General features: G+C 43.9%; 1 protein-coding gene across 3 annotated transcripts in view; it reads left to right on the forward strand.

The window, feature by feature from the left end:
* The first annotated feature begins 1,331 nt into the window (after window positions 1-1,331).
* MEGF10 (multiple EGF like domains 10) overlaps window positions 1,332-12,070 on the forward strand; it is a 106,937-nt gene continuing 96,198 nt past the window's right edge. For 2 of the 3 annotated variants that reach the window (XM_087742230.1, XM_087742232.1), the window contains exon 1: window positions 1,930-1,998. The gene's annotated coding sequence lies outside the window, so the exon portion shown is untranslated. Of the gene's footprint in view, window positions 1,593-1,929; window positions 1,999-12,070 lie in introns of those variants that run through there. The other variant, XM_087742231.1, reaches the window with a different exon arrangement.

Consider the following 12,070-nt stretch of genomic DNA (forward strand, 5'->3'; position numbering starts at 1 on the left):
AATGAGCACTTAGGGATATATTCTTGTAATGTAGTTCCTTATTCTTCCACAATTTCCCTTCAAGAAAATGAGACAATTCACAGCAGAATGTGGTTCTCAGTGCAAAAGAGGATGAAAAATATAGATATATTTTCTTACGGTTTCACATTTATATGCATACACTACAGATGAACAAATGATTAAGAGAAACAGCGAGGAAGTTCTTCAAGTTGTAAGAGATGTCAAAAAGGAGTAACACACAATTGACATAACTTCATGTGATATGTTAACTGGGGATCTGGGAGTGAATATATCTTTCTGACACCAAAACTGGAGGAACAGTGATGTGCAACTAAATTACAAACTTACTGCTTTGGAGAAACTGTAGTGTTTTAAAACACTAGTAAGTCTTAAGGCACATACACTGAGAAGGAGCAAACAGATACATGCTCCCATGAAGGATAATGAAGTTAACCAAATTTAAGCAACAAGCATACCAACAACACTGGTGATCTTCAAGTGGCTAGATCAACTCCTTGTGCAGACAATTACCATTTTGTTCTGGATTGCCTCAAAAAATCTGGCTGTAATAAGGACACTTAATTTGAATCAGCTCGAAAAAATTCTTTTTTTTTTTTTTTTTTTGTATTTGCCATCTTAATGATATTTCTTGGTGTTTTTTAATCATTTAGGCTTGAGATCAGAGTAAACCTACCAGTAGTTCTAAAAGGGTTAGATAGAGGGATTAGGAATATACACGACAAGAAAATTTGGGTTGTCGCCTTTTTTTTTTTTTTTTTTTAAATAAATGGAGATATTACCTACAGACAGTATTCCAGCTGTTCCAGCTGTGTAGCCGCCCTGCTGCTGCACTTGACCGAGCTCCTGGGGCGCCCGCAGCAACAGCAGGTGTCCCTGCTGCCCCGCAGGCCCCGCCGCGGCCCGGGCCCCGCAGACCGCCCGCTGCTCTCCCACCCCAGCCTCGGCTACCGGCAGCCACAAAACTGCCCGCTCTTCTGTAAAGAAGAAGATGCTTTAATGGCACGACTTCCTACGGTGTGAGGCGCAAAGAGCAAAAGGCCGCCTATAGGCAAAATGACACCAGTTATGCAAGGCAGATTTCCCCTTGCAAAAGCTGATTTGGTAGATTAGCTACTGTCCTCATTATTTATGATTGCTTTTCATATTCAAAATATTTGTTTGTCGTCCAGAGGCTGTGTTAAAAGGAGGGTGTGTGTGGCGGGGGGGCGGGGACGGGACGGTATTTGCCAGTCTCTTTTGCGCTCTCTTTTGTATAAAGGCACAGCTAGTGGTTGCTTGGTTTCACAAAACATTTTCCTTTCCGTGCTCCACGCTGCAACTTTAGTCACGAAGCAGGCTCACGGGCCTGATTGACCCGAAATATTTGGGGAATAACAAGCATCTCCACTTACATATGCAAGAATATAGAGAAGTGGAAAAGTAATGAAGTCCTTCCTTTCTCAGGCAGTACCGGAGGGGAGCACATGACGTTTGTTCTCCTGCAGATTTGGGTCTCCTGACGGAGCCGAGGACCAGCTCCCGCCCGTGGGACCTAAGGAGCTTTGACGATTTGATTCCTCGGTCCCTGCTGGGTAGGTACCCATCCTTCACCGGGCTGGACGAAACGACCTCTGAGGCTCTGCCTGCCAGTGACGGGAGGGAGGCTGTTTTGGGGCGTAGGCAGCAGCATCCGCGCCGCGGGGCGCCCCGCGGGCGACACCAGCCCGAAAAGTGCCGAAGCGTTTAAGCGTCTGCCCGTCTGTCCGTCGTGGCTACGCGCCGCTCGCTCGGACGCCGCCCTCCCCGGCGGCGGGGCTGGGGCCGTGGGCGAGGGCGGGCCGGGCCGGGCCGGGCCGGGCCGGGCGGAGGAGGGGCTGCGCCCCGCCGGCCCCGCCGCCCACACCTCCCCTCGCTCGGCGCAGCGGCGGCGCGGCAGCCGGCGGCGGCACCCGGCGGCTCCCGGCGGCCGGTGGGACGGGGAGGGCGCCCGCGGGACAGGTAGGCAGGGACCCGTCCCCTCCCGCCCCGCAGGTGCCGGCGCCGGGACGCGGCGGTGGCGGGCGCGGGTGCGGCGGAGCAGCGCGGCGGCGTCCTGGGGCGGGCGGCGGCGTCCCGGGGGGGAGGGTGGCGGCATCGCCCCCCGAGCGGAGCGGAGCGGAGCGGAGCGGAGCGGAGCGGAGCGCAGCGGGGGTCGCCTTCGGCAAAGGTGTCCTCGGGCGGCGGCGGGCTGCCGGGCGCCCACGCCGGTTTCTCCCCGCGTGGTGGCTGGTGGGTGACCGGGCTGGCGGGGCGGCTCCGGGGCTGCGGGCAGACGCATCTCGGTCTCCCCAGCTCGCATCGCCTCCGTCTCCGCTCTGGAGCCGGGACGAGTCACTTCAGTCTCTCCGCAGAGCAGAGGATTTGCGCCAAAGATCTTTTTCTTAAAGGTTACCCTTCGTTTTCACGGAAAGCTTTTGGCAGTCCTAAACAGAGACTGGAACATGAGAGAGAGGGATGTTTGTGTATATATGTAAATAAGCATGACCTGCACGTGAAAATGCACATCTGTTTAATAACTGGACTTCGTTCCAGCATATGTCTTTCAGCAGAAGCTGCCTAGAGAAATTCTCAGTTGTGTGGTATCCTGTGCAGATTTTCTTTTGGCGACAGTCATAGCAGTGTAAATATTTCCTATTTTATGTTTCAGCCAAGAAGTAGGCTCGATCTGGGAATGTAAGTACAAATCAATTAGGAAAAAGAAGCAGCTGCTTTTCCTAGAATAAGCTGGGAATGCAGGGCTTTTTGGTAATCTTATGAAATTACTTAAATGTTGCTGCCAGTCATTGAGTGCTTAAGCGTAGTCAAAGCAGACATGTATTTCCCAGAACCGTGTGCAGCTCTAAAGTTTTTTTCAAGTACCAACTTTTGATTATAGCGTGAGTTTAAAACCTCAGTTTGGAATATGCCGTCAGTACTGAAGATGTTTCACAGCATACTTTCTCAGGTTTGTAACTGAGCCTTGGCAGCAGTTTGGAAAGCAGATTAACATAGTGACTCTATTTAGGAAAAATGTTTTTATCCACCAACTTGGAAGAACAAAAAAAAAAAGCCAAGTCTAGGGAGTGACATTTGTTTCCTAGCCGATAAGCTACAAACCTACACTGAAAAGTCTTAAGATGCTTTGACTGAGCAGCATGTTTGATGTGAGACTGAAACTGAAAGCTGGCTTCAGGCTTCAGTTTCCTTGTCAACACCCCTAAATGGCATTTGTGCCCAATAACACAATACCGGGAGGAAAGCATATGTAATTAGGTATGTGCGTTCTTCTTGAAGTGCAGGGGGGCGTGCAACTGTCTGAGCTGGAGACAGAATTTAAGAAAATAACAGCCTGGGTGGCCAAATTATCTGTATCGGTTGCTATTCAATGGCCCTGCAAATGGAATTGTATTAGGAAGACTGTTTTTATTTTCTGTCTCAAGTCAGAAGGGCCAGCTAGGCAGGTGTGCTCCGGATTTTTAATAAGCTGGACAAACAATGTAATTTAGGCCCAAATTTCTACTTGTTAGCTCATATAACTCATGCACATGCACAGCATCAAAATGTGGGACCTTATCTAGTAAAATTTATTTAGTTTTTCCTACACAGACAACTGCAGTCACCATGTGGCCTTGTCATACAATCAAATTTAAATGCATATTTTTCCCACAACAGTGGATCAGTTGCATCATGTTAGTATAGATTGTTGATATGCTGTGGAGATGGCATGGCTTTGCGTTTGGCTTCTTAAGGTGGTGCAGTTGTAAGTCTGGAGTGTTACAAGTCTCTGCTAGAAGATGAGCAATTCACAGGATTGTCAATGAATCTTCTGTGTCTCGCTCACTGATTGCAATCCATATCTTGCAAAAAAATTCTCAACTGCTGGCTGCTCTGTGAGCTGTGTGAAGTTAGCTGGTTGCTTCTATTTAATTTCCTTGGAAATCACTTCTCAGAGTTCCCCTGTGTTGAGTATCAGGTGGTGAAATGGTCCAGAGCCTGCACTGTTCTCCGGGGGCTGTCAGGGCTGTGCACACCAGTTTTGACTCCCCACAGACAGCCCCAATAGACAGAAACGGTGCTGTCTTTGCCTCAATAGCATGATGCTTTTGCCCTTTGTATACCACAAATTTTACCATTTAGCTGCTCTAGCTAAAATATGCATAGCTAATGCCAACACTTTTAAGTGCAGCTGGAGGTGTGGGGTTGTGTCCTCCCAGGGTGAGCACCAGGAGGACCTGTCCAGGGGTTACAGTGTTAAATGAGCTGTTCCTGCCCTGCAGGTGAACAGAAGAGTCTGACCAAGTGAACAGTCCTTCAGTGACTCTCATAACCACTTTTTCTGCAAAAGGATGTATTCTGCTGTATGGGGGCATACACCCAGGGAAGAAAATGCAGTTTAACAAAAGCAGTTAACACATCTATGCAAAGAACACGAGAACTGAGCATTAACATACTTAAGTTTGATTAACATCTAACAGAGTTTGGAGTGGGCTTTTGACTGCAGCTGGTAAGGATCCCTTGAATTTATATTCAGATTACTTGGCAGGAGTTTTGTACCTTGTCTCTACATACCTTTTTCTTGTTTAGGCATTTTCACTTCTCATTAGGGGAAGTAAGTGGCTTTTGAGGAAGGAAAAAAAAAGGATTCTTTGCATATGTGCTACAATTTTAGTCAAAACAAAGATATGTTGATTCTTCCATAGAGAATATCGGAACATGGATGCTATTCAGTATATTCATTTTTTAAATGGAACACAGTGTAGAGCAGTAAAAATCCACTATAAGCCTTTCTTTACATGTGGAGTGGAATGGTGTAGTGGAATTACAGTCAAAGTTCTTACGTTCTTATTCCCATTAAGCAGTGTCTTCCTTGATGAATGATGCCAGTGGCACCAGCTTTCACTATATAGTGGTTATGTTACTGACTCACCGTCAGCAATGGAATTTGACCCTCATTTTTAATATTAAGAGATGAGTTTCCCAGGAATTGGTACTCATACTCCCCTTTGAAGATTTGAAATATATGCTAAAATCAGCATCATGAACTTAGATGGAATTGCATTATTTTTTCATCTATGAGAAGAATCTGTGTCTTGATATTCCAAATGTTTTTCTTATGAAAAGAGTATGTATCATGTAAAGCCATCTGTCAGAAAAATAGGAGGAGTATTCTGCAGAGGGCTTGGCTTTACTAGAATAGCTTTATTGATTGTGTCAGCATTCTTGTTAATTAACCCATTCAAACTGTCTGGTCTTTAATTGGTGTTTTGCTTGTGTAAGGATTTGTGGTTCATGCCTTTGGATGTACACATTAGTTTTATATTAAAATGTATACAGCCAGCTCTTCATGTTTTATCTATGTTTTGTATCTGATTGTCAGAGAAATTAGCCCATACTCAGCAATGAGGTACTAATTCTGAGCCCTTTTCATGTGCAAGACAATGAAAGAATATAGATTGTGAAGCAGAAAGCATAATTTTAACTTTGACACTGACTTGCTGTGTGACCTCAGGAAAGAAGTTTAATCTTTTTTCTGCTGCTGTAAAAGAACACTCTTCTAAGCCTACCAAATTATTTTTGTTGAACACAGAGATGCAAGTTAACTCTTGCAAAGAAACTTGAGTATAAAGACTTCATATTAATGTGTCATATATTTAGAATAGAAACACCAGCACTAACAGTTGTAGGTTGTATGGCTCTAGTGTCCCACCACTCCAGTCACAGGATCTGTACAACAAAAACACTAGCAAAAATGATCTTGCCTTTTATAATCTAAAATTTAAGACAAAAGACAATAGGAAATAGGGAATGACAATGAAATCATGGAAACAGCTGTCAAGCCATGGTCATCTTGTTATTCATCAAAAATCATGGAAATTAAAATTTTTAAAGAGATTAATGATAGTTTTTTTCAGGTGGGAGTCTTCAAATAGGAGACAGTGTAGAACTACCTTTCTTAAACACCAGTACATTACCAATGAGGGCTGGTGCCATGGCCCTGCCAAAGAAGGGGTCAACATCTTGTTAAGTACGAGAAATGTTGGGCATGGGAAGAGACCATGAGAGGCAAGGGGAGGCTCAGAGAAGTCATGACCTTAGGGCGACGCAGACGGTGGATTTGTCAGGCTGGACAAGAGAAGAGCATCAGGGTTTTGTGGTGTGGGTGAAGTTGTCCAGGCATGAGACTGGGGGGCCCTGACTCAGCCCGGTGGTGTCTGTCATGGGCAGTGCTGGTCTGGGAGGGTGTGCTTGAAACAGTGGTGGAGGATGTAGAGAAGAGGGAGGGCTGGCGAAGGCTGCTCAAGAAAGAAAAATGATCAAGAGAGCCATAATGTATGTTTAGAGTGACTGACCCGTCCATGAACAGTTGCACAGTGGAATAGCAAATCAGAACTTAGCAGAAGATATGTTACTTTGACGGACTGCAAAGGAAAGACAAATTAACTGGACAGAAAACAATAAGCAAGCTGGTAGTTTGTCGTTCCATGCACACCCCCGTTTCTTTTGGAAAGAAGCCACTGCTTTGTAAAGTTTTCTGTACATAGCAAGCATTATGCTATGAGTTCTTGCCACATCACACTTACCTTCTTCAGGGGTAGATCCTGTAAGCTCTCTTCAAAGTGAGTAGTCCTGTATTCCATAAGTAACTGTACGAGACACATACATGCAGCGCAAAATGATTCAGAGAGGCAGTAAGGGCAGGAGGATGTCGTTCTTAACATATTTTGGTGTTAGCCCTGTGAGAGTATTTTTTGTTAATGAAAACAAAGACATCCGTGCAGGGTCTTAATGAGTTCAGCGTGTTCACAGCATCTTTTGAAGTTTCTCCTATACAGATATCTTCTTTATCTACTTTTCAGGATTTTTTTTTTGGGTACTTAGTGAATTTAAAGGATTTACGCAGCAAGTAATAACATTGTCACCTGGTAAGTTACTCATTTTTGTCTTGTGGAAATGTTTTGATTTTATCTTGCAGACATTTTTCTGAAGTACAGGAGAAAAATATTCAAGGTGCAGATAAATTTGACTTGGGATTTTTCCCATCCCCAACTGTTATTTGGAACAAAATACTCTGCTATCAAAGGGCTTAGGAAAAGTCACGATGAGATTCCTATCCATGGTTTGCAGTGGATCTGGCAGTGCCACGCAGCGCCTGTACTCTGCAGTCACTCGGCAGCTCTGCAGCAGTGCCAGCCCAGGGTGTGGGAACTGCCTGAGAGCTCCCCAGCTCCGGCTCTGCCCGTGCGCTGGGGTTTCGCATGGAGAGCCAGCATGTGCTGGAGGAAGCTGTATGCTGCAGTCTCATTTTGACATGCAGTTTTGACTATTGTAATTCATCTATAAAGATCAGGGCTACAGGGTGCATCGCCCTTGCATTGTAGATGCAGGTAACAGCGTGGTTGTTAGCTGGTGGGACAAAATGGAGGAATTTGCTGCTGCGATGCTGTGCTTGTCTTCTAACCCGGGTTTTAGGGGGATCCCACTACCATGGTGGTATCCTTCTGACCTCACATACTGCAAAGGTGAACTAAATCAAACTTATTTCTGTTTCCACTATTGTTGGCTTCATTCAGGCCCTTTGTACTACGGCAGTCTATTTTTTATTAACCATGTTGCTCAACACTTGTGTTTGGTGTTGATTCACGCATAGTGATTTAGATGATGGCTGTTTTATGTTACATGCCCCTTTCTTCATGTGACCCATAGAGAAGTTTCAGAATCAGTTGGTTTCGATGAGAGCTTTTGAATCCTGACTTTTAAAGTTTCAGCATTGCTGAACTGACTAACTAAAGAGGAGCGAAAGAGTTTTGATCACAGGGCTCTGCCAAAAGGAGCCCGCAAAGTGAATGTTTTGTGTGAAAGCATGCCTTGCAGTTTAAGCCCAGAGTGACAATGATTGTAACACAACGCTGTTCATGTGACAGCCAGACAAAGAGGCCATTATGCACGGCTGGCTGGCATCAGATCCTCCCAAAGCCAATAGTCAGACTAAGCTTGGTCGCCCCGAGAACGTGAATAAACTGGAAGCACTTGCATGTTAAAAAAGAAGAAAAAGACATGTGTGTGTGCGTGCGCGCGCATGTGTGTGTGTGCGCACCGAGGTCCCATTAAGTTGTAAGTACAAAATGACATAATTGATTTGGTTATGTTTTTTTGGAAGTTGCTGTCAGGAATTAGCAAAAATCCTGTAACGTGTCACTGAGGGCAGACATGGTGGGAATAAGACAGGGTATGTCAACAGACCAAGTAGATCTTCCAGTTCCTCTGCTTTGTGCTACAAGGTTGGTTCCTGCAGCGTGCTTTTGAGCATGTATAACTGAGTTTTAGTTTCCTCTAAAATGTTTACAAGAATTTGGACAGCACTGGTCTGTCAACACACACGTTATTATCACTGGAACTTAGGCAGAAATAATGCTTATGTGTGTTTGTGGGAAACACTTGTTTGGTGACTTATAAACCCTCTTTAAAGAGGTCAAGACCACCGGCAAGAGTCAGAGCACTTGATACATGAAGAAACGTCCCTGACAACTTGTGAGCTGTGGCAATCTTGGCCTCAAAGGCAGCATACTTGCGTCAGCCTTTGTAAATCTACTTAAAAAATAGGATACGGCAGCTGGAGTGGAAAGTTCTTCCATTAGAAATGTGTTTGTTTAGAAACAACTGTTTTGCCTTTGCAGCCCTGAGGGCTGGATTGTCTTCTCCACTACATGCACAGGAGGTGGCACCCGATGATGACCAGAGTCGCTGGTGGTCACACCTGGCAAAGGCGCTTTGGCCTCATTCCCTAGCTACTGCTGTATGTTACTTTTTTTTTTGCCCCCCTCTCCTTTTTCTTTCCCTCTTTGCCGCCACTTTTTCCTCCTCTCTGCTCTCTCCTCTTTTCTGTTTTCTTTCCCTCTCTTCCTTTTACTTTTTTCTTATTCTGATTGAGGACGTTATTAAACTAGTGCTTGCTTTTGAATGGTATTTGCTCCTAAACACTTAGCTTAAGGGAAACATGTCATTTACAGAGCAGTCTTTGCCTGGTTTTTAGTATAAAAACAAAGCACCATGAGTTCCATTTCTTTAATTTCACATAAGGTTCAAATATGTTTTTTCATTTTGCTCTGACTGTTACACTTTCTGAATACAGAAATTCAAAATATAAAATTATTTCATGTTCTGCAGTTGTGTTTTGGTTATACTGACACATTTTTCCTACTTTGTTTGCACTTTCCTAGTGAATATTTTACTTTAGAGAAGCTTTTGAAGTGCAAAGAGGAACAGAAAGCATTTTTTGCAAGTGGTGACAGAGTAGTATTAAATAATTCATCTTTTTATTTATTCAGTTCTCTGTCATTAGGCTTTTCTGTGGAGGGTTTTTTGTCTATACTTTTGGGAGAGATGATCACCAAAGTTACTTATGCCTATAATAAGAGTTTTGTGTGATCAAGAATTAACCTGAAGAGGGTCAGGCTGTATTTTGTGTTTGGGGTACAAATGATAAATCAATAAGCATGGTATATTGGTAGCTCTGCTTAAATACACAATACAAATGCCTGAAGAGCTGATGATTTTGTTACTCCCACCTGCACCAATGAAGGGCCAAGCTCAGTCCTGCACCATCCAGCATGTGCTAGGGGCTGCCCCCGGTAGCCAGCCCTTCCTTGTACTCACCCCCTGCACTCCAAAAACATGGCTCTCGGGAGGTGTTGCAGGCTCTGTATGAACTTGGCACTTTTGCTCATAAATTCCTTTTTATGCCAAGTTGCTTGTGGTTGAGGATCAAAACTAGAGAGCTTAATGATTTTATCTGAATTTTACATGTCAGTAAAAATCCCAATCAATTTTGGCCTGACACTTGCATGTTTTTTTGGTGGTTGTTGCTTCTTTCTTTAACCTTACTGTGCTTGAAGAGTCTTCCTGTTCCTGGGGAAAAAACAGGAGGTGTTTGGTTTGGGGAGCAAGCTTGGCATAGTTAGACTCCTGAGCAGCTTCTTGCTCCAATGTTTACCTTACATGTTTTAATACATCTTTTTGATAGAAAGAAATACTGAGGTTACAGCCCAGCTGGTGTCAGAGGGAGACTGAACTGTTGGTCTAAGAAATTCAGTGATCTGCCTGAATAAGTCAGGTGAATAAATGCTTGCTGAGGGTAAAGCTAGGCTAGACAGACTGGTTTTTTTCAAACAGTCTTCAAGAAAAGGATTGGTACTTAATAATTTTTTTAAACTGTGTTAGAAGGGTGCCAGACTACATAGAAGTTAAGATTTGCTTTTCTCTTGCAAGCAGTATGGAAATGATGCTTGTGATCTCTGTATGTGCTGCCATTAAAGGATGTTTGTAGGCTACTGCACAGCCTTATGACAGCAATGGATTTTAATTATGCATATAATTACTTTTTTGTGCATAAGAATCTCTTCAATTATAATGTCCCTATGAATGTCCTAAAAGTGCATGTCATGTGAAACAGCACACTGTCTCCTGAAACAGCAAACAGCCTCTCCAAATCTGAAATCCCATCTCTCATGTGGCCCTTTTATTCAGAAAAAGGGAATTATTACTTCCAAATACTAATATTTGGGCTTGTACAAATGAACTGATGTCCCGGGTGTGCTTTATTGTTCAAATTGCATCCACCTGTACCATGTTTGGTTTTTGGGACCACAAAAGACAAGGACATTTGAGTATGTATTTTAAAAGTTACGGGTATGGCTTAATACAGAGATGGTGCTGTATGATTCTTGCCTGCTATATACGATTTGGTATAGGTGTTGCTATGTCTCATGATATAAGCTCTCATGGTCCTGTTTGATGTTGTCAGGTCATCCCACCCTTTTGGTATTTTCTATTGCATTGGAAGTATCCTAATTACTGTATTCAGTGACATCAAAATATGGAAACTTTGAAACCTGTGAAATTCTGGTTTTTGTGATGCAACTAGGAGACTTTCAGGATTCTAAACACGTCAAGATTTCATGGAAAGATGGAAAGGAGATTTATCAGTTCTGTTCAACAAGTCTTATTTTATATCCTTTCTAGAGTAGTCTTTACTTTCATAGAAAATCTCGATCATTGTAATAGGAATAAACAGAGTTTTTGTGAACTCCTAAATGGGAGTCCCATTTGAACCATTGTCCTATTTGCCCCTAATTTTGTGGTGCTACTTCCAGAGCCATTACTCGCCTGCTTTGTGAGTTCTCATGTGCTTTGTGAGTGAGCAGGTGAATATCCACAGTCCCTGGGCGGTTCTTCCATCAGAGACTGCACATCCCCTGCTGTTACTTCACAGCCTTTTCTCCTGCACAAAGGCCACGTTCCTCGAAGCAGCAAAGGTGAAGCGGTTAAGGAGTAATTAATACTTGTCTACATTGGCTGTATGTTGGTTGGAGAGCATGGAGGAGAGGCAGAATAAAATGCCTGGTGCCATTATTCCTGCAGGGTGGTGTTGCTTTGCTCTTTGGTGGGAGTTTCTGATATACTGCAGCTGAGGAATGTTTCACTGGCTGCAGTGCACTATTATTATTATCATTATTATCATTATTATTATTACTATTATTATTATTATTATTAATTATTATTATTTTATTCATTCATTCATTTATTTATTTATTGTAGTGGATTCTGATTAACCACATGATTGCTCTTTTTGCATAAGAATGCCAATTAAGACATTGATTTTTTTCCTGCCATGATGAAGATCTGGGTACCTGTGGCCAGATGGCTGCTGCCGCTGCTTTACACTGATGTTGTCTTCTTGGCATGACCCACAGGAAAGAAAAAATACATAACACTCTGCAGTTTCTCAATGTGATGTCTATGAAGAGAGGAACTGTAAGTCCAGGAGCAAAAAACCCACCTCAGCTGGCTGAGGTGCAGGAAGGATGGTGGTCTACCAAGCGTAACAGCCCTGGTAAAACTGCATCCTTCCCTTCCTAGGCAGGGGATTGAGGTCTTAAACCTTGGCCAGGGTATGGGCTTTGTGTGGGCTTGGGCAGTCTGGCTGTAGCCCACCCGGGTGCTGAGGGACGAGCTCTGCCTTTCCAGTAGGCTGAGGAGGCATCCCTGTATGGGG

The sequence above is a fragment of the Nipponia nippon genome, unplaced genomic scaffold (assembly GCF_047370975.1).
Source record: "Nipponia nippon isolate SJK-2023a ecotype South Korea unplaced genomic scaffold, ASM4737097v1 scaffold_8, whole genome shotgun sequence".
NCBI classification, from domain to species: Eukaryota; Metazoa; Chordata; class Aves; order Pelecaniformes; family Threskiornithidae; genus Nipponia; species Nipponia nippon.